Source organism: Euprymna scolopes, chromosome 13 (genome assembly GCF_053919585.1).
Source record: "Euprymna scolopes isolate OS-2025 chromosome 13, ASM5391958v1, whole genome shotgun sequence".
NCBI lineage: Eukaryota > Metazoa > Mollusca > Cephalopoda > Sepiida > Sepiolidae > Euprymna > Euprymna scolopes.
The window spans coordinates 33,230,028-33,250,803 of NC_136494.1; the positions used below are offsets into that span (position 1 = coordinate 33,230,028).

General features: G+C 34.8%; 1 pseudogene; it reads left to right on the plus strand.

Annotated features, from left to right (window-relative positions):
- The first annotated feature begins 6,347 nt into the window (after positions 1-6,347).
- Positions 6,348-6,464, plus strand: LOC145292420 (5S ribosomal RNA; annotated as a pseudogene).
- Positions 6,465-20,776: the final 14,312 nt, after the last annotated feature.

A 20,776-nucleotide genomic window follows, 5' to 3' on the forward strand; every position in this document is an offset into this window, starting at 1 on the left:
AGTGACCTAATTGGCAGGGACAAGGCGCCAGCACTAAAAAATGTCCCCAAAATGGTTTCATACTCAACTGTGAACTCTTTGAAAGGGTCCATATAGACATTTAGTAAGTAAATGTGAAACCGGATTAAACATTTAGGTGTGAGATTCGCTTAGTGCGAGAGGGTGTAAATCCATGAATGGGAGTGGGAGGTCAAAAGTTTTTTTTTTAAATCTACAAGTTTAGACATCCAAACAACTGTTTAAATTACTTTATTATAACTTTTTCTTTAATAATCCATATTTAATAAATATTTATATAAAATTATCCGAAAAAGGCCAAATTTGAAGCATAAATTTGAAAAAAAACAAACAAAAATTTTGAAAGTCAAACTGCTTCAAAAAAAGCCAAATTCGCGAAATTTTGCCTTAAAAAAGCCAAGCTGGCAACCCTGAATTGAAGCTACTTGACTCACAGACTTATCGTCACTCAACTAGCAGCAGCGTGTGTGACTGGAAGTGGACAGGGCTGGTAGACTGGTACACGTACGCAACATGTATGTGAACAGGGTTGGATCAAATACTGACTTTTAACAATTGAAATGCAAATACTTTCGTTTAGGTTACCAGAAATACAAATACAAATACTTTTACTCCTAAGTCTAAAAATACAAATACAAATACATTTATTCCTAAATCTAAAAATACAAATACAAATACAATTACATTAAAATTGTATTTAAATACAATTGAAATACAAATACAATTATATTTGATCCAACCCTAGCGTTCACCCTCAACTGGGCACGTTTCTACAGGAATGGCGTTGCTTTTTTCGCCGATATTTTCAAAAGTCATCCCCTCTTTTAAATTGTCTAGCCTTAATTTAAACATACATCACTTCCGATTGTGCGATGAGCGCAACAGCAAAGACGTCGGTTTTTTCTCACGTTCTTTGCTTCCTTCCCGGTACAGGTTCGAGCCTGCCTGCCTACTACTACTTTATTTATTTATTTTTTTTTTTTGCTCAACACACGCCTCCAAATACTCGGGCAACGCCGAGCACCCAGGCTTGTATTATATAAACAAATGACATGCAATTGCCACAACTCAGCTGATTGCATCCTATACAAAAAGTGCTTAACAAATAATACAGTGAAAATCAAGTACTTAACAAATAATACAATGAAAAAAATATCCATGACGCACGTGCACACACACACACACACACACATTAAAACCATATTAGCAAACAACTCAAAAATCAGCATATTTTATCTGTTTAGTTCTGAAAACTAAAACTGAAAACCACGCACCAATTGTAAAATAAAAGATACTTAGAAAAAAAGAAAAAACAATATCCGTAGATCTTTGCTTTCTATGTATCTATGAAAAGCTTGCAATCCTAACGTTTCGTGATAAACATGACTTTTTGACTATGACATAAAAAATGTCGATTATATGTAGGGAAAGATACAAAGCGCTACTCATCTCACAACTAATTAGTAAGATAAAAACAATACTTCAGTGAACCTAAATATATTGTACAATCGCATACAATCAGCAATATCAAACTGGACACTCTAGGGTAACCAAATATAACCAGTAGATATACTCAATCAGTTGTAAAGTTTTAACATTGTGGTGATGGGGCAGGAACTAGACCTTATTGGACAGTGTGGGATTAAGTAGTACCGTGTCCAAAAAAGAAAGACTAACAGTTGATGCACCAGCCTAAATTTTGTAAAAATACTCTATGCATGTACGAATGGTTGTTTTATATAGAGATATAGAACACTGGAAGGTAATGATTGGAATTTGCTCACAACAAAAACTCTATGTCCAGTTCTGTTGGTATGTGAAAGGTTAATATATGCTGTCATGAAACGTGGAATAGATTTAAATCGTATAAGATCTTGTGTGTCTAACTGCATAATAATATCGTTGGAAATGCTATGAATCCACAATTTCTTCCCTATATATATTTAAAATAGTGATCGTGTTCAGCTATCGTCTATAATATAAATCTCAAATGTATGTATGTATGTATGTATGTATGTATGTATGTATATCTGCCTAAAGGGCGAATGAACTCTTTTTCTGGGTCAACGGCCAACTAGCACCGTGTATATTTGTGTGTGTGTATATGTGTATTGGGGTGGAGAGGGCTCCCGTAAGCCGTGGTGAAGGCAACCTTTCTAGGAGAAGCAAATCTCTGATTTAAAAAACCATAAAGCGGAAGACTATTACCCGCATTAAGCTGGTCTGCAGTTTACTTTGTTGCTGGCTATCTTGCTCTTGCTTTTTGCTGGATCTCAGCATTTTGAACGGAGAGAGAGACTTAGCTGTCGTACAAAGCTAAGACTCTGTAACATCATATTTGTATAGATACTCCCTCGGGCATTTGGGCTCATGGATTTTAAATGTCTGAGGGAGTGGCACTCGTCTGACAAGACGCTGCAATCATCATATCTGCCTAAAACTTTCGATAGAGACGACAGATTTTCACGAGATCGGAATCATTTTGAAGCTCGACCCTACGGACAACAAATATTGAAAAATTGGGCAAAAGCTGTAATCCCTTCACCCTCAACTGTGCAGTTTTCTACAGGAGGGTCGGTGTTGTCGCTGACATTTTTCGAAAGTCATTCAACCCTCACGTCAACGACATCGCATAAAAGGCAGTGCTTTGACCGCCCGTGACGTCACACACCTCAAAACACCCCGGGGCAATGCCGGGCACCCAGGCTAGTATATAAATAATTGTCGGCCATTAACATTGGGATTGATATGCAGACAAACGAAATCACAACTTTTTTATCAGATTGCCAAGAATTAACACTTATTTTAATATCAGAATCTTACACGTCAAGGTTGCTCCACACACGGACTAGAGTGGGGTGGCTTTGATTAATTATCGAGTGTCTTTTGTAGATAAAATTTCGGTATAGATAGAATAAGGACAATTCTATTGCGGAATTTTCCACTCAGTTTACATAAAACGAAGGTGACAAACAATAGTTTTGTGACTTTTTTTCACGCAAACGCTGGTCAATTTTTTATTAATGGGAAAAATATTATTTCTGTTATTACGAAGATAATTCAATGAAACTTTAATTGAAAAATTAAAACAATATTTTTTTTTTAACTTAATTATTTGCAGACTTTTATCCTCATCTTCTAGTTGTTTAACAACGTTTCGCCCAATTATTCCTATAGCCTTCGTCAGGTGGTTAATCACGATGGGATAGGAATGTCAAATCTCTCAACTGCATCCACAGCAATTACTGCCCTCCATAGATGCTGTCTCACCACGGTTTGGCCAACTGATCCTGTGGCCAGTTTTGGGTGGGACTGAAACGCTATCTTCAGACAATGCTCATCTAGAATCGTAGATATTCCGCATCTCCATCCACTGCAGAACGTCATGAAAAAACTATAAAAGATGAGGATAATAATCTGCAAATAATAAAAATAAAATAAATAATACAAATTACTCATCTCAAAAGAATTCCAAATTAATTCAATAATATGCTTTTTATTTTTATGAAGAAAATACTATTAATAATTATTGGACAATTTTTACAAAACTTTAGAGAAAATTGAAATTCAGTTCAATAAAAGCTAAGCAAAGTAAGTTTCATGAATAAATATTTTTCAGATAACAAATTATTGAGAGCAAAAAAATTTCTTTGGATTTTTTTATATGATTTTCTCTTTTTATGATTTTCTTTGTTCAAATATCTTTTCATATAATAAACCAATGATAGCAAATTAATGTTTTCTTGAATGAAGTTGGCTGCTACGAGTTCATTGACTCAGCGTTTCGGCAAGTACCGGCATTTTACGTAAACTGTCCAAAAAATTACAACAATAACACAATCTTTATTCTGAATCAGCACCAAAGCTTTTTTATATTGTGAAGGCAGTACAACTAGCTGTCCTTTTATATGTCTATCTTTTAATATTTTATCATTAATCATATCTTAATTTTTGCATTTTGATTCTAGTTTGTTGTCATAATTTAGTTTTGTTTTTTTTTAAGAAAAAGATAATGGACAAAACTTATCTGCTTAAAAAAGCCACAACATATAGACAACATTTATTTTGACTTGTAATAAAAGCTTTCGTGTCATTTTTTTTAATATTAAATTTCATCCTAAGCTGATCTGTTGTAAAGAACACAGCACATGAGCAGTATTTCAGTGCTTGTCTTGATTTGGGATCCACAAACATGCATCTGAGTGTAGGGCACTATTATCATGAGTGTCCTATGTGCATAAAATGTCTTGCATACAACGTAATCACGTTGGAACGCCAGTTCATGCTAGATCACTAAAAGTAAGCAACGTTCAACCTGGTCAATACTAGATGGGTGACCAATTTGGGAATATCAGGCGCTGTATGTAAGAGAATGTCAAAACCTCTCAGCAAGAACTACAAAACCTAACATCGTCACCTCTCCAATATACAAGCAACTGGAGGCTATTTATGATATTGATATACCCATGAAACTTAATTCTATGGAGGAAGCCAGTTCAAACCACTTAGAGGACATAACACTTTGTTTATTTGGGAATTCGGCTTGTTTTTTCATTTTTTTTTAGACTTTCCAGAAAAAGATAATAGCCAACAGTTTTTTTTTTAAACAATCTTAACACAAACTGTATATATCAGTGCTTATCTTGCCTTGTAATAAAACATTAACACTTTCAGTTAATTGTCACCGTTTAACACTTACCGATAAATAAAATTGCCTGTTTTAAAATAGTTTGGCTGTATTCCACTTAAAATGTTTGATTTAAGTATAATTTTTCCATCCATAGCCTTGAGCCCCTGGAGGGGCATAGGCCATCTACAACTTTTTGTAGATGTTTTTGTAGCGAGGAGTTCTTTTTACAGAGTGAGGGTGCTGGCCCCACGCCCAACCTTCCCAGAAGGTACATACAGCGCCTAGCCTTCCTAAATGATCACCTATCTGTAACTGGCCAGACTCAAAGTTGCTTAACTTGGGTGGCGAGAACCGGTGTGTCAACGTGATTATGCCATACGCAAGTACAGTTTTTACTATGATATTATGGTATCTTGGAAATTTAATTGTAAATCTTCTTCTGGAACTGCACCGGTTTCTTCTTTTGATATCAAACCACTTCACGTATCGAGTTGTTTTTTTGTCACCCAAAGATGATTTAATAAAGAATCGAAAGTATTTGTGATACTTATGGAACATTCAATTTTTTATTTCAACACGGAAGAATTATTTAAAAAATACGAAAAAATAGCATAATCTAAGAATAGAATTTTGTTTAAATATGTAGCAGGTCGTTGACCACTTTTTATAATAACATTTTATGAATTTCCGCTTCTAAAGATATAAATAGGTTTAAATTCCTATCCTTACATCAAGATTGTTAGGTTGGGCGAGTTGTTCCAGAGATTTTAGACAGTAGTTAAAATGTTGGATCAAAGGTTCGAATCATGTGACCGGCAGAATATTCATCCTCCACACTGATGATTCCTGGAAAAATATGAAACCCATGTGGATAAGAATTTAAAATTGTATTTTTATTTTCCTTTTTTGTTTAAGTTTGTCATCAGCTTTTAGATTTTTCAGGAAAAGTCATTAGCCAAGATTAATCTATTTTCAAAGCGCTTAACACAGACTGTATACTTCAGTACTGATCTAGACTAGTAATAAGACATTAAAACATTCATATGATATTTGAATTATTTGTATATTAAAGATTTAGGACTGAGATCGAGGCACCGCGCCAAACACCACTCCAGCTATTTTAGGGTTGAGAGTCTAGCTAACAGGCATCTTATTGAGTCCAGCACTTCTCGAAATGATTTGAATTCTTTTTTTTTTTTTTAACACTACTATTTTATGGCTTAAAAACTTAAATTAAATTTTTTGTTCTTTTTTTCTCTCCAGAAGAAAGTTTATTATAACTTGTCTGGAAGATGAGCAAATTAGTGATGCCAATTGCAAATATTGAAGTATACTTGAAAATGTCAGTCCTGCTAAGCTATTCAGAATGTACACACAAACACACACACACACACACATACACACACACACACATATATATATATATATATATATATATGCGATGTGTGTGCGTATTTGTGTAATTAAATTTTAAGTAGACTTGCAGATGTGTCATTTTGAAGTGGACTGATATATCTATAATTGGCATTACTAATTTGCCTATTTCCATAACTTTCCGATGACCGATATGAACTTAGTATTGAGAGTATATTTTAAAGTAAAAATAATAAAAATAGCATATCTCATCTAATTTTATTTTATTATTAACTACTCGATGAACTTCAGGAAGAAATATGTAGCCAAATAAAATTATATATACACACACGGCATAATCGCGTTGACACACCGGTTCTCGTAGGATCACCGAAGTTAAGCAACGTTGAGCTTGGTTTATACCAGATGGGTGACCATTTGGGAATTCTAGGTGCTGTATGTGCGCTCCGTTTATCTCGACATTTTGTTTCCAGTCGTCCTGTATTTCACTTGCCACTGGTATTTAACAATGTCGTCTCAGGAGAGGTGTGGTTGGAGATTGCGCACCTCCTGCCACAAAAATTTTATGCACAGTCACCCCTTCGTGGGTATCCCTAGTCTGTTCAAGACTGAAGGAGCCCTTTATAATAAAAAAAATAATCAAAATAATCCGGGATGTGGCTCGTAAGGTCCCTGGGTTCCAAATAAACAGCAGAACATGGGGGAGGGGGGGGTCAGATGTTTGAAACTCGTGTATAGAAAGATAAACAGAACAAGCATGCGAGAGAGACAACACAAAACGACCAAAGTGTAAACATAAAAATAGATATTTGTTAAACATCAAATGATACAGGAAAATATTATAAAAACAATAAAAAAAAATAATAGTGAGATGCAAATAAGGGGAAGGGAATTTAGCTTATGTCAAACGAACAAAGGAGGAAAAATTGTTTCATTTACCATCGGAAAAAAAAAACAGTGTGCAAAAGAAAGTTCAATTTACATGATCGACGCGTGACATGGAGGGGGGGAGTAATCCAGATTAAAGTTCGATGAAACAATAGAATATAAGTCTTGTTGAACGAGTCGGTACAATACCGTCTTCGGGTATATCGGCAGCGATAGCAGAATGTTTAATATCCAAGTTTGTGACGGGTAGCATTTATTCCTGGCTTCGTTTTCAACGGATGAGGAATTTCTTTTTCCTTATTCTTCTGTTCGACACATTCCTGTTTTCTTTCTCTTTAAACTTCACATCTGAGTCTGCTAACCGACCTCAACGACAGCCGCTGGTCAACTAACTTTTTCTTGCTGAAACGAAATGTGGTTAGGGGAGTGACCCCTTGCAAGCAGCGATGGGTCTTTCTCTTCCCCCTATCAGAAAACCACTTTACAATGTCCAACCAAAACGGATCTGATGAAATATTTCCTTGCACACTGTGATCCAAAAATGGACTTGATGAAATGATTCCTTCTGGGTGTTCGTTCAGAAGATGGGGCCTCTCACACACTGTCATTCTAAAGATGAAAAAGACGAAATGTTTTCCTATACTCGTTTGGAGAAGGGCCTTAAATGGCTTTTAATATTATAGCTTGTTTTACATATATGTAACAATATATATATATATATATATATATATATATATATATATATATATATATATATATTGTTACATATATGTAACAATATATATATATATATATATATATATATATATATATATATATATATATATATATATATATATATATATATATGAGGTTTCTTGCTAATGGAGTCAGAGGTGGCTTCATGGCCAGGTTCGAATCTCCCGACCGGTAGTAATCACGTCACCCCGCACTGATGATTCCCAAAAGGATGAAACACTAGTGTCTGCAGGTATTAAAAAACTATTATGGAAATAATTATGTCAGCCCCTTTAAGAAACTCGGTCCTTATTGTTGAGCACTTTAAAGTTGAAATACGTAGATCTTAATGTTATAATCATTAAATCACTATGGCCGGATGTTACGACATTTAAAAAAATAAATGTTAAAATTTACACGATATTTCTGGTGGTTGAGATCGCCCGTGAGGTTTGTTCCTTTCTAGTGGAGTCAGAGATGCTTTTTTGGGCCAGGTTCGAATCCCCCGACTGATAGTAATCATCTCACCCTGCACTGATGCTTCCCGAAAGGATGAAATACTGGTGTCTGTAGGTATTAAAAAATTATTATAATAATAATTATATATATATATATATATATATATATATATATATATATATATATATATATATATATATATATAGGAAGTTATGAAAATACATATGGCATTAAGCTAAACAGAACATTCCACGTTTCTTCTTCATGAAAATTTGTCAGGATTATGCCGAATTCTCACGAGGATAAAACGTAGAATATTTTGTGTTGATTAATTGCAATATATATTTTCATAACTTACTACCTAGTTCTACTAATGTATTGAGCACTGTTGAAGTAAATACTGAAAATTCATGCATAGAATTATATCGTCTTATATTAATTTATGTGATTAAATAAAATAATATATATATATATATATATATATATATATATATATATATATATATATATATATATATAAGTAGGTTGTCGTTTGCTTGAAGCATTGTTGAAGAAAATTATAAGGTGAAATTAAAGCCAAGAACAATGGGAGATTTTTTTTTTATATATAGAGTAAAACTCTAAACAACAGTACTGTTGTTTAGAGTTTTACTCTATATATAAAAAAAAAATCTTGCATTGTTCTTGGCTTTAATTTCATCTTATATATATATATATATATATCAAGTTTCAAATCTGCTGACCAAAAATAGATAAAAGAGTTTGGTAGACACCGTTTCTCAGACAGACAGGCAGACAAGATCATTTTATATATATATATATATATATATATATGTATATATATATATATATATACATATATATATATATATATAGAGAGAGAGAGAGAGAGAGAGACAGAGAGAGAGAGAGGAAGAGAGAGAGAGAGAGAGAGTTAGAGAGAGAGAGAGAGGGGGAGCAAAAGAGAAAGAAAGAGAGAGACAGATTATAGAGAATTATTATCTTAAATCTTCTCTCTTTTTTTTTTTTGTTCTTTGTAAGATTTTCATTTTTATTTTCATTATTATACTTCGGTCCTGAAAATCATATGACTTTCTGAAACGTAAATGCCTTTGTGTAGGCTATTTTAAATGCTATATATATATATATATATATATATATATATATATATATATATATATATATATATATATATATATATATATACACACATATATATATATATAATGTTATACAATAACAGTTCCTTATACAGAGACATTGCTACTAACAATGTCTTCATCAGATGATGGCTTTGGATTCAGGGTTCAGACATGGTTTCTGAGCCGAAACACCATTACCATTAACCCAGTATCTCACAATACAACAAAATGTTGTTGTATTGTCATCACCCTATGGGATTGCCATATTCACAATAATGCAGATAAAGTCTTTTCTCATATTTACTTTATGTAATTTTCTTGTTTGATGGAGAGCGACAGTATGGTTCAAGAATGTGGAAGTAAAGTAAGCAATAAACCTTAACAACTGACCTTACTACTACTACTACTACTACTACTACTACTACTACTACTACTACTACTACTGCTGCTACTACTACTACTACTACTACTACTACTAATAATAATAATAATAATAATAATAATAATAATAATAATAACACAAAAACACTGAAAGGATAATCCTGGCAGCGAGAAACACTAAAAAAAAACCCAACAAAACAGAAAACAGAGAGACAAATGACAAAACGAGAAAAGAAAAATGAGAAGAGAAACAACTGCACGGAAGATTCATAAGAATGACAAACGATGAGAATAACGAAAACGCCTGGACATGGATGCGGAAAGGATTCTTTAAACTGAGAAACTGAATCTCTAATAACTGCAGCACAAGATAACTCGATAAGAACCAAACATATCAAAGCAAGGATCGATAAAACACAAGAAAACAGCAAATGCAGACTCTGTAGACAAAGAGACGAAACGATAAACCATATTGTAAGTGAATGCAGCAAACTGGCCCAAAAGGAATACAAAAACAGGCATGACCAAGTGGGGAGGGCCGTGCACTGGGAATTGTGCAAACTACTGCATTTTGAGCGTACAGACAAATGGTACAAGCATAAACCCACAACAGCATTCGAAAACGAGAACCACAAAATCCTATGGGACATAGACATACAGACGAACAAACCCATCCAAGCAAGAAGACCAGATGTCGTAATAATTAACAAGAAAGAAAAATCCTGTCAAATCGTAGACTTTGCTGTCCCAGCTGACTACAGAGTGAGTATGAAAGAAAAGGAGAAACGAAGCAAATACACAGAGCTATCCAGAAAGTTAAAAGGCATTTGGATAATGAAGAAAATCAAAATAGTACCGATAATAGTAGGAGCACTAGGAACAATTCCGAAAACTTCTAAAAAAGGATGTCAGAAATTGGAATCCGAGTAATAGCTGCAAAAATATGACTAATGATAATGAAAACGGCTGACATATTGAATGCGGAGAATAATATAAGAAGACAATATTACGAAGAAGCATTACAGGGAATGAAGAACACCGAAGCTCCCATCGCATATCCCCCCCCATTGTCTCATCATCGTTCCTCCCAATAGAAAAGTGATACCAAACAGCTAAGAAGGGCCAAGAAGGATTGAAAGACCGAGAAGAGAGCGTTGGCCAGACCTTGGCTGGACAAGCGCGAAGAGAACTGGGACCTTGGGGAGGCTTAGTGCCACTCAAATTCCAGTATAAACCAATGGCCACTGCCAGCAAGAAATCAATGGTAAGAGCCTGTTGCGATGATGCAAATTCATTTGAAAATGCTATCGAAGGAGGTGGAGAAAGCTGAACGTGGGTTTCACTCGTTTTCAGTATGAGGGTTGTATAACCTTTTAACAGTCCTGCTGGCATGGCTTCTTCACCCTTCAATTGTCTGGTGAAACAACTGCTATAATGTTCTTCAGGAGCCACAAGGGATAGTTTGATCTGAGATGATTGCTTTCTGTAACGGCTCAGCTGATTTTGGAGCGTCTGTTTCCAGTGCAGTGTTTTGTTTCTTTTTGTTTTTGTTTTTTGGGGTTTTTTTGCTGCTTGTTTTTACTTGTTTTTTTTTTGTTGTTTTTTTACGGCATATCAACACTTTTCAGGTTATTCAATTCCGAATCCAGTGATTTTGAAGAACAATTATTAATAGAGTATATTTGTTTTGTTTTTTTAAGTCAGTTTCTATTTAATCCATAGTTGGGACCCTAACAGGTACTACCACTCCGGGTCAGAGTGGACCTGGGAGCAATTGCAATTAAAGGGTGGCTCCACACTCCCCAAAGCCCGCAAGCTGGGGTTTCACTATCGGATATAGTTTAAGGCCATATCCAGGACCTTTTTTTGTTGCAGACTACTATGACTGCAGACTTCCGTGAGTGGGACAGTATATTTTTCCTGAAGATGCATTTCTGGGTCCTTTTCCAGAATACTGAGGACACAATGATTTTCGACTTCGAAAAATGTATTGATTAATTTCGATGTTATATTTCAAAATTGTGCTTTGCTTTTCTTTCAACTCAATAAAAGAAGAGCGAGGTGTATTTCTATTATTATAAACAAATTTACAAGGTCACAACACTCGACATGCTAATATCTTTACGACAGAAAATCGATTTGAACCATAAATCCTCTTCAGGCGACTTAAAATTTTTGCTTTCAACAAAAGTATTCAGTCCTAAGAATATATATATATATATATATATATAGGTGGCAGTTTTTCACTTATGCATTTTTCATTGAAAAGCAGGGATAATTCCTGTTTGTTTCTCTTGCGATCCATCTTTTCCATTTGGAGGGACAATGTTCGAATATTCTGTTCGAGTGTAAAAAGAAATTCACCAGTTTCAATCCTGACTTAAGGTAGTTGCTTGTCTAGCCACACTTATGAGCTGTGATACTGCGAAACAGTACTGTATGTGGATGACTATAATGTTCCCTATCTTGGGTTAAACATATTGGAAAGTGATGAACAAACTGCCATTAGCATATTAAACGATGCTCTCTGTGTAAACAAATGGAGGTTAGGCGTTTGCACAATGTTTGAACATTGTTAATTCACATGCCTCTCATATAGCCAAATAGCATAACGCTTAGAAGCACTGAGTTTCAATCCTGGCTTGAGATAGTTACTTGTCTAGCTGTACTGATGAGCTGTGATATGGTGTATGTGAATAACGATATATATATATATATATATAGTCATACACATACAGTACTGTTTCGCTGTTTCGCAGCTCATCAGGGCGGCTAGACAGGCAAATGCCTCAAGCCAAGATCGAAACCTGACCGCCCAAACGACAGTCAAGGCTTCTCACCATTGCACTATAAGGCTGCTGCTGTGTGTGTAATGAATTAACGGTGTTTTGACATCGTCCAAATACCTCCGCTCGATTTGTTTACACAAAGAGCGTCGCTTAATACGCTAATGGCAGTTTGTATATCACTTCCATATATGCTCAACCAAAGATAGGGAGCATTATAGTCATCCACAAACGGTATTGTTTAACAGCTCATCAGTGCGGCTAGACAGGCAAGTGCCTCAAGCAAGGATTGAAAACCCGACCGCTCAAATGACAGTCAAGGCTTCTCATCATTGTGCTATACGGCTGCTGTGTGGGTAATGAAATATATATATATGTTACAAAATGGATTGAGAGAGAGAGAGAGAGAGAGAGAGAGAGAGGTGAGTAAACGTGGAGTGTAGACACGTTTGCCAGAACCGAGGGTCAGCTGACCAGATTACGTATGAGTGACGTGGTCAGGTTGGCTAGATCTGTGAGATTTGATTTGGACACAGAAGACAATGGACGGCTTCCCGTTGTCTCCTCCTCTCCACGGGGGGGGGGGCGAACGCTGACGTGTGTAGAAGAAGAACCCACACAGGCCGATTTCACTTCCACCTTCTGCAGGACATCTGGAGAAAGTGAAATAAAAACTATAAAACTAATTCCTTGTCTTGGAGTGATTGAATCTTCATCCAAAAACAGGTATCAAGTCTCCCTCCAGGATGAGAAAATTCCAGATGGTCCAACATCGAAGAAGCAGAGGTAGGTTCTGAAAATACATGTCACACCCACAAAAGCATATGAACAATTAGATATGAACACACACAACCGCATATGAAACTAGACGATCATACGCACACGGAATCCTTTTATGTTATACACCAAACGTCAATTTGGTGCCCCTCTATGATAACCCTAGTGATAACTTCAGTGACAACGCTATGTAACATATATATATATATATATATATATATATATATATATATATATATATATATATATATATATATATATATATGATGAAAATTATGATGATATAAAGCTGTATGAATGTATAAATAATTTTGACTTTTCCTTTTTCAGGCTACAATGTGTTGTGGATTAAATCATTGTGAGGAGGCATGAGAAACTTCCTCCCGGTGCACTGCAATGGGTCCCCAGCTAGAGCAGGCAATCAATCATTTTGATTGAAAAATGAGCGATTTCACTGATTTCGATAACAATACAAATATGGCAGTATGAAACATTCGTGATTATCATTCAATCCTGGGCAACGTCGGGTCTCCCTGACAATATATATATATATATATATATATATACAGTATTACAAGACTCTTCTTTTCTGTGTTCAATTATTTTATCTGTCATCATTGTTCCTATTTACAATGCCTCCCCACAGGGTCGTTTTTTAACGTGGAGAAAAGGAACAAAAATAAAAATTGTCTCAGTCGTGAAGGATTTCTCCTCCACTGACAGAGAACAAGAAATTGAAGTGCAGCATCTGGAGAACAGAAGGCCAAGAATCTGTCATCATTGTTGCCTTCATCATTGAGCTAATCTTCATGTTTGATTCTTTTTTTAATTTGTTGCAGTCTTAGTTCGAATCTGGAAGACTATTGGCTTTTCTTTAATTAGAAATGGTTTTCTTTTTTAATTTCTTGTAGTCAACGACATCGCTCTACTCTCTCTCTCTCTCTCTCTCTCTCTCTCTCTATATATATATATATATATATATATATATATATATATATATATATATATATCCACGTCTCTGTCTCTCTTTCACTTATACGCACTCATTAAAAATTAGGTTTCTTGTCTTTTTGCGAAAATGAGGTTACCTATATACTTGCAGATTTCCAATGCAATTATTATTTTGATTCCAAATTGTATGTATATATTTTTTAAGTTCATATAATAATCAAACTCTTAGAAATGTGAATGCTCATTTGGACATGAATATTTTAAATGGTGGGAGGAAGGGCGAATTACTTAAATAAGAGGCGAATGATAAGAGAAGTGGTGAAAGGAATAGAAAGATATAAATAATTAAAAGTAAGAGAATAGAGAGAGGAAGTGTTTATTTATATTTTTATTGAAAAGACATACAATAATTATAAACTAGAAAGATCTACCTGGAATCTTACTAATTTCTGGTACTTTGAATTCAGATTCGAATTTCATTTTGAATATATTTTTATACTAATAGTCCACTGCATACGAAGGTCAAAAGCCACGTGAGGATAAGGGTTCATGAGATTATCAGTGGGATGATGAAATACTACTATGAATGGTTTGAGAAAGATCTTTTATAAATTCAAAGAACGACTCAATAAATATTTTTTTACATTGAACTTGATAACAACCATGCTGTTGATTGTAAGGAAGCAGTTCCACAGTAACGTATTCCAAAGATTGGAAGTTCTCGGAAATTTCTGTTTAATTGTAAGTGCACAGAGGGAAAAAAGGACAGTTTTTGCAGTATTAGTAATAAGAGGAGTTCTTGCTGAGAAGGTTTTGTAGATATTGAAGCTTAGTCAAGCAATTAGGATGAAAATACTGATGGAGACGGTACTTTGTGCAGTTTACAGACGGCTGCTTTTAGATAAGATTTTTAAGTTAAATTCCATTTTTACTGCACCTTTTCTTTATTAGATTGTTAGGTGAAATTATAGAATAGTTACAAAACTCCTCCTCCTCCTCCTCATGTTAACTTAAACTAATACTTAAATTTTTGAGTGCAGTAAATATTTAGATGGGTGATGCTTTATGAATGTCAGATGCTGTTTAGAATTAAGAGTAGTGGTAAAATTTTATAGGACAACAAATCGAAATGAAGAAAGCCACTTTTGCTATTTGATGTTTGCTCTCTGTGTCCAAATAAAACAATTCTATAACACTAAATATAAATTAATCAAAACAAAATGATTTTGGAGAAGGAGAAATGGTGAGGCAAGGCTGGATCAGGAGGAGGTGATGTGGTCAAATGCATAATAGTAAGAAACATAAACTTGACATGCCGTGTGTGAGTCACTTTGATACTGGCTTTTCACTATAGATGTTAACAACCTTCACGTGCTCTCTCCTATGAACATTTGATTTTAAATCAGATGATCTAAACTAATTCATGTAACAAAATGACGCAGGTCAAATGTTCGTAACATATTTGTTAACAAAAATTAAGTTTTTTTTTTTATTATAAATGCTTTGTCACACAGGGTATTCATTATCTCTTGGGACAGAATGAGTCTAGCTAGTCAGATTTTTATTCAAGCACTTTTTTCATAGTTTCCACTCTGACGGCCACCTCTTTTGTCAAGGGCCATGCTGCCTTTTCTGGATCTTGCTGCGCCTTCTTTTTTTGGCAGCTTCTTAAAATGAACATTATTGAATGTAACAACCAGAACACCCGTAATAGTCCTTCCTGCTAGCCACTGCTTCCACATCTTTGTCACAATTCTCCAGCTTACATCCCACGGCCCTCAAGGTATTCAAAGAGCAAGCTGATTCGGCTTAGTTTTCCCAGTGTTTTAATCTATATAAATAAAACAGTGGATGTGTGTCTGTCTGTTTATCTGTCTATAAATTCTTAAATTATTTGTCACATAACGCTGAAATTAACAAGAAATAGTAATCACCCACCAAAAGTTGGTTTCTAACGAGTAAAATCTTCGTTTTGGGTGGGTAAATAACGTACACAGGCATATATCGTAAGTTGAAATGCATACTGTTCATTTCAACTTGCCGAGGTATTTTTACTTCTTTCTGTGCATGCCCAAATTCAATTAATTTCTTTAAGTCGGTTAATATTAAACCTTTCTTACCTAAGAATGAGGAATTCAAGGCGAACCAAACAAGGTATAGGTTGTTTAAACAGTTATATTCAGTTTAGCTTAAATTTGCGGTTTTTGAAAAAATGATAAGTGCGGACTTTTTTGATGCCACTATATATATATATATATATATATATATATATATATATATATATATATATATATATTAGGTTGGTGCAAAAACAATATCGTTTTCTCACTTTTGTTACTTTTTTATATGATTTCTGAATTGATTCATTGATATATATAGCCATGTAATATATTATTTTGAAGTGCGTTTTTCGCTCAATCGAATAATGTTATGCGTTATCGTTCTCAATCTCTTCATTCATTCTTTGCAGGCTTTTTGACAGCATGGACAAAATTCAAATCCGCACGATTTTCTTGTCGCAGTTCAAACTAGGCCGAAAAGCTGCCCAGACAGCTCGTGATATCAATGATGCATTTGGCACAGGAACCAATACCAAACGTGTGGCACAACGGTGGTTCAAGAAATTTTGCAATGGTGACCAGAGCCTCGATAATGAACATTTGAAAGCCTTAATAGTAGCTGATTCTCGCAAAACCATATAAGAAGTTGCTGTTGAACTCGAGGTCAACCACTCAACAGTCGTTCTGCATTTAAAGCAAATAGGGAATTGGATAAATGGGTGCCGTATAATTGAATGATAATAAAAAAAAATCGTCGTTTTGATGTGTCTTCTATGCCCCTTCTGTGCAACAAAAACAACCCATTTCTCGAGCAGATTGTCACATGTGATGAGAAGTAGATGCTCCGCGACAACGGGCGACGTTTGGCACAGTGGTTGGATGCTGGAGAAGCTCCACAACACTTCCCGGAACAAAAATTGCACACAAAAAAAAGGATATGGTGACTGTTTGGTGGTCTGTGACTGGTCTCATCCATCACAGCTTCTTGAATCCGGGTGAAATGATTATGGCAGAGAAGTACTGCCGACAAATTGACGAAATGAAACAGAAGCTCCAATGATGTGCCCGAGATTGGCCAATATGAAGGGACCAATTCTCCTCCATGAGAATGCTCGCCCACACGTTGCTCAACTGACCCTGCAGAAGCGGAACGACTTGGACTACAAGACTCTGCCTCATCCGCTATAATCATCAGACCTCTCGCCCACTGATCATAATCTACGAGACTTTGCCTCATCCACCATAATCATCGGATATCTCGCCTACTTTTTCAAGTGTCTCGAAAACTTACTGCGCAAAAAATACTTCAAAAGCCGAGATGATGCCGAATCGGCCTTCAATAACTTCATCGCTTCCAGAACTTCTGATTTCTATGCGAATGGGATGAATAAACGTGATTCTCGTTGGCAAAAATGTGTCGATTCTAATGGTTCTTATTCCGATTAATAAAGTTCATTATGAAAGGAGTTATGATCTTTTGAAGTTGAACGTCAAAAAACGACATTTTTTGCACCAACCATTATACATATATATATATATATATATATATATATATATATATATATATATATATATATATATATATATATATATACTTCATTTACTCACATAAATACGAAAGTATAAATTTATGCGTAAACTTTAAGTATTTACTTCGACAGTACTTAATACGTAGGTAGAGCTAGGTAGTAAGTTATAAAATATATATGGCGATTAAGCTACACTGAATATTCCGCGTTTCATCCACGCATAAGCCTGAAATACACTATTTGTTGCTATCAACCCATTCTTTGAAGTCTTGGTTTTTCTTAAAACAATATATATATATATATATATATATATATATATATATATATATATATATATATATATATATATATATATATATATATATATATAGCACTAAGCTATGTAGAAACGCTTTGTTCTCGGTGGAAATCATTAGGTTGATTTGTCTACTTAGTTCTCCATACGAACTGAACGCTATTGAAATAAATACTTAAATGATATACACCTAATATATCACACAAGTGTAAATCCTCAGTAAAAATAAAAAATGGAGAAACAAAATTATGCTTCGGCAGACATTTGATAATATAAAAAGCAAAAAAGAAGAATATATGATTTATTTATCAAGGTGTGAATGGAGATGGACATATTCGTTGACAACATTAATTTCACACGTGAAAAATCATACAAGCATTTATCAAGCAGGCATGATTGCACTAAACGATTAGTTGATAGAAACACCGGAAAAAACTGATCGGTTAAAGCTCGCACAGTTGGCTGCACAAGCGCAGAGGTTAACCATGCTCACAGCGGCTGTGATAAATTGGATAATAAAGACATAAAAATGACTCCTGTAGTTGGAAGCCTAGAGAAAATGAATACGTCAAATATAAAGCTGAACGGTTAGCTTTATAAAGAAGCCACTGATACGTGTGCAAATGACCAAGCCATGATGCGAGTCTGACGTCACAGAGGGATCGGGAGAACAGGAAGGAAAAAACAGGGAAGAAAAAAGCATGCGGCCGAGAGAGAAACTTTGAAACACGTGTTGACAAGGCAGGGTTTTTATTAATGACATTCAGCACAACAGGGACTTTGATACAAGATGTAAAACTCATTTTATCCTCCAAGCTTTAACTGGCTTGGAAAATATGTGTCTGGTGGCTTAGTGTGGAAACGACCGATAATAAATGTCTTCTCTTTCCACTGAAAAATACAACAACAAAAAACCCCCAGATTTGTGTCGAACTTCTTTCCTTTGTTTCTTTGTGAGACTTTCATGCACAACGTCAGTTTCTGGTTAAAATGTTACAATCACGCTTGTCATCAGCTGTAATATAACGGCATCACATAAGTGGAAGCACAATGTTTATACTTGTTCTACCAGTAACCATGTAGAGTTTTATTGATGACTGAGATGGAGTTTCTCCTTTAAGAAAAATCTATATGGATGAACCTACTCTGAGAGAGAGAAGGAATACTATGTGAAGGATTTTAGTAGTCAAATGCATACAGATTGTTTGAGATGAATTTGATATTTTTTAAAAATATTTTCCATTTCACAAACTTTGGAGTATTTAATAATGGTACAGTGTAATGGATAGCTGTTTCTGTGCACAATATTGGTTGGTTAGAGAGCTGGGAAAAATGGATTTCTGAAAAGCCCCGAAATACTTGAAATAAATAACCGACATCATGATGATTTATGCCAGTCTATTTGGGGAGGCAAGCTTGCTGGGTCGTAAAATATGATTTTATATATCCATATATCTATAAAAGTGAAAATGTTTTTGTGTGTATATGTGTGTGTGCATTTCTCAACGAAATAACTCTGTCAATTTTCAGTCTAGATACTCGAGATTTGACATAAGGACTATTGAGATTTAAGAAAATCTTTTTTGATTGGTTTTCGGCGAAAAATTTGGCTTTAAAAGGGTCAGGGTCAACGATTTAACCTTGGAAAACTCTATCGAACACCTCCGCCAGTTTTGGGGCTAAACACTTTAAATTTTAGATATAGATTACTTGGACATGGAACAAACATTTGAATTTGATTTGAGCCCCAAAAAATAAATATTAAGAAGTCAAAATTGGGGTCAAAATTTAAAAAAATTGACCTCTTCGGTCTCTACCAAATTACTTAGCCAATTTCTGGTCCAAGCATTTGAAATTTTATAAAAAGGGTATTAGGGGTTTAGTTTTACTCTTAGTTGCAAAACAATTTTCTAGGGTTATAATCAGGATTCGGTTCTGGGGTTCGGGAAGGAGTGAGTCACTCTCTCGACAACAGCACGTTTCTGCCCTCTTCTTTTCCAATCGACCACACCTGGCCTCTCGCCACCAATGTCACAACGCACAATCCGAACGTCAGCAATACAAAATTCTTTTCAAGAAAAGATGTTCACGACTCTTTTCTCTTTCCTCCCCTAGGGAATTTTTCCCAGCTTTTATATCCTCCTATCTAGAAAAAAAAGGAAGAGACATGAAAAAAATAGCTTCTCCCATCATGCTCTGCCTTCCCAAGATGCCCTTCGCATATACAAATGCGCTGGCCATCCTTTCCTTCTTCTTTCCCAAAGAGCGATGCAGATACGCCCGGTACGTTTTTTTTTTCTTCTTGTTTTCTAACCATATACCCCACAAATTTTTTATCATCTTTTTGAAGAGAACATTAAGTTTTAAACAAACAGCAAAAAATAATTTATGAACTGATTTTTGGAATCGAAAATTAGACAAATGTTTCAGATTCTGATAGCCTAACAATATCAATATTTTTTTTTAAAATTGCTTTTATTTTTAACTAGCCGGGCTAACCGACGTTGCTCGGGACCTTTTAAACAATGAAAAAATTGAAGTTGATTTTGAACATATCTGTTATTCTTAGTATAGAGGAATTTTTAATGTCTATGCTATGTATTATTTGCTATTTCGAGCAAAAGAATATTTTATCTACCCTGAGACGGGTATTACACATGTAGGAAATAATTGTACCTTCTCTAAGATAGGAAATTTACAGCACGTATATGAAATAATTTTTCCTTCGCGAGGACGGGTAATGTACAACACATATTTAAAATAATTTTA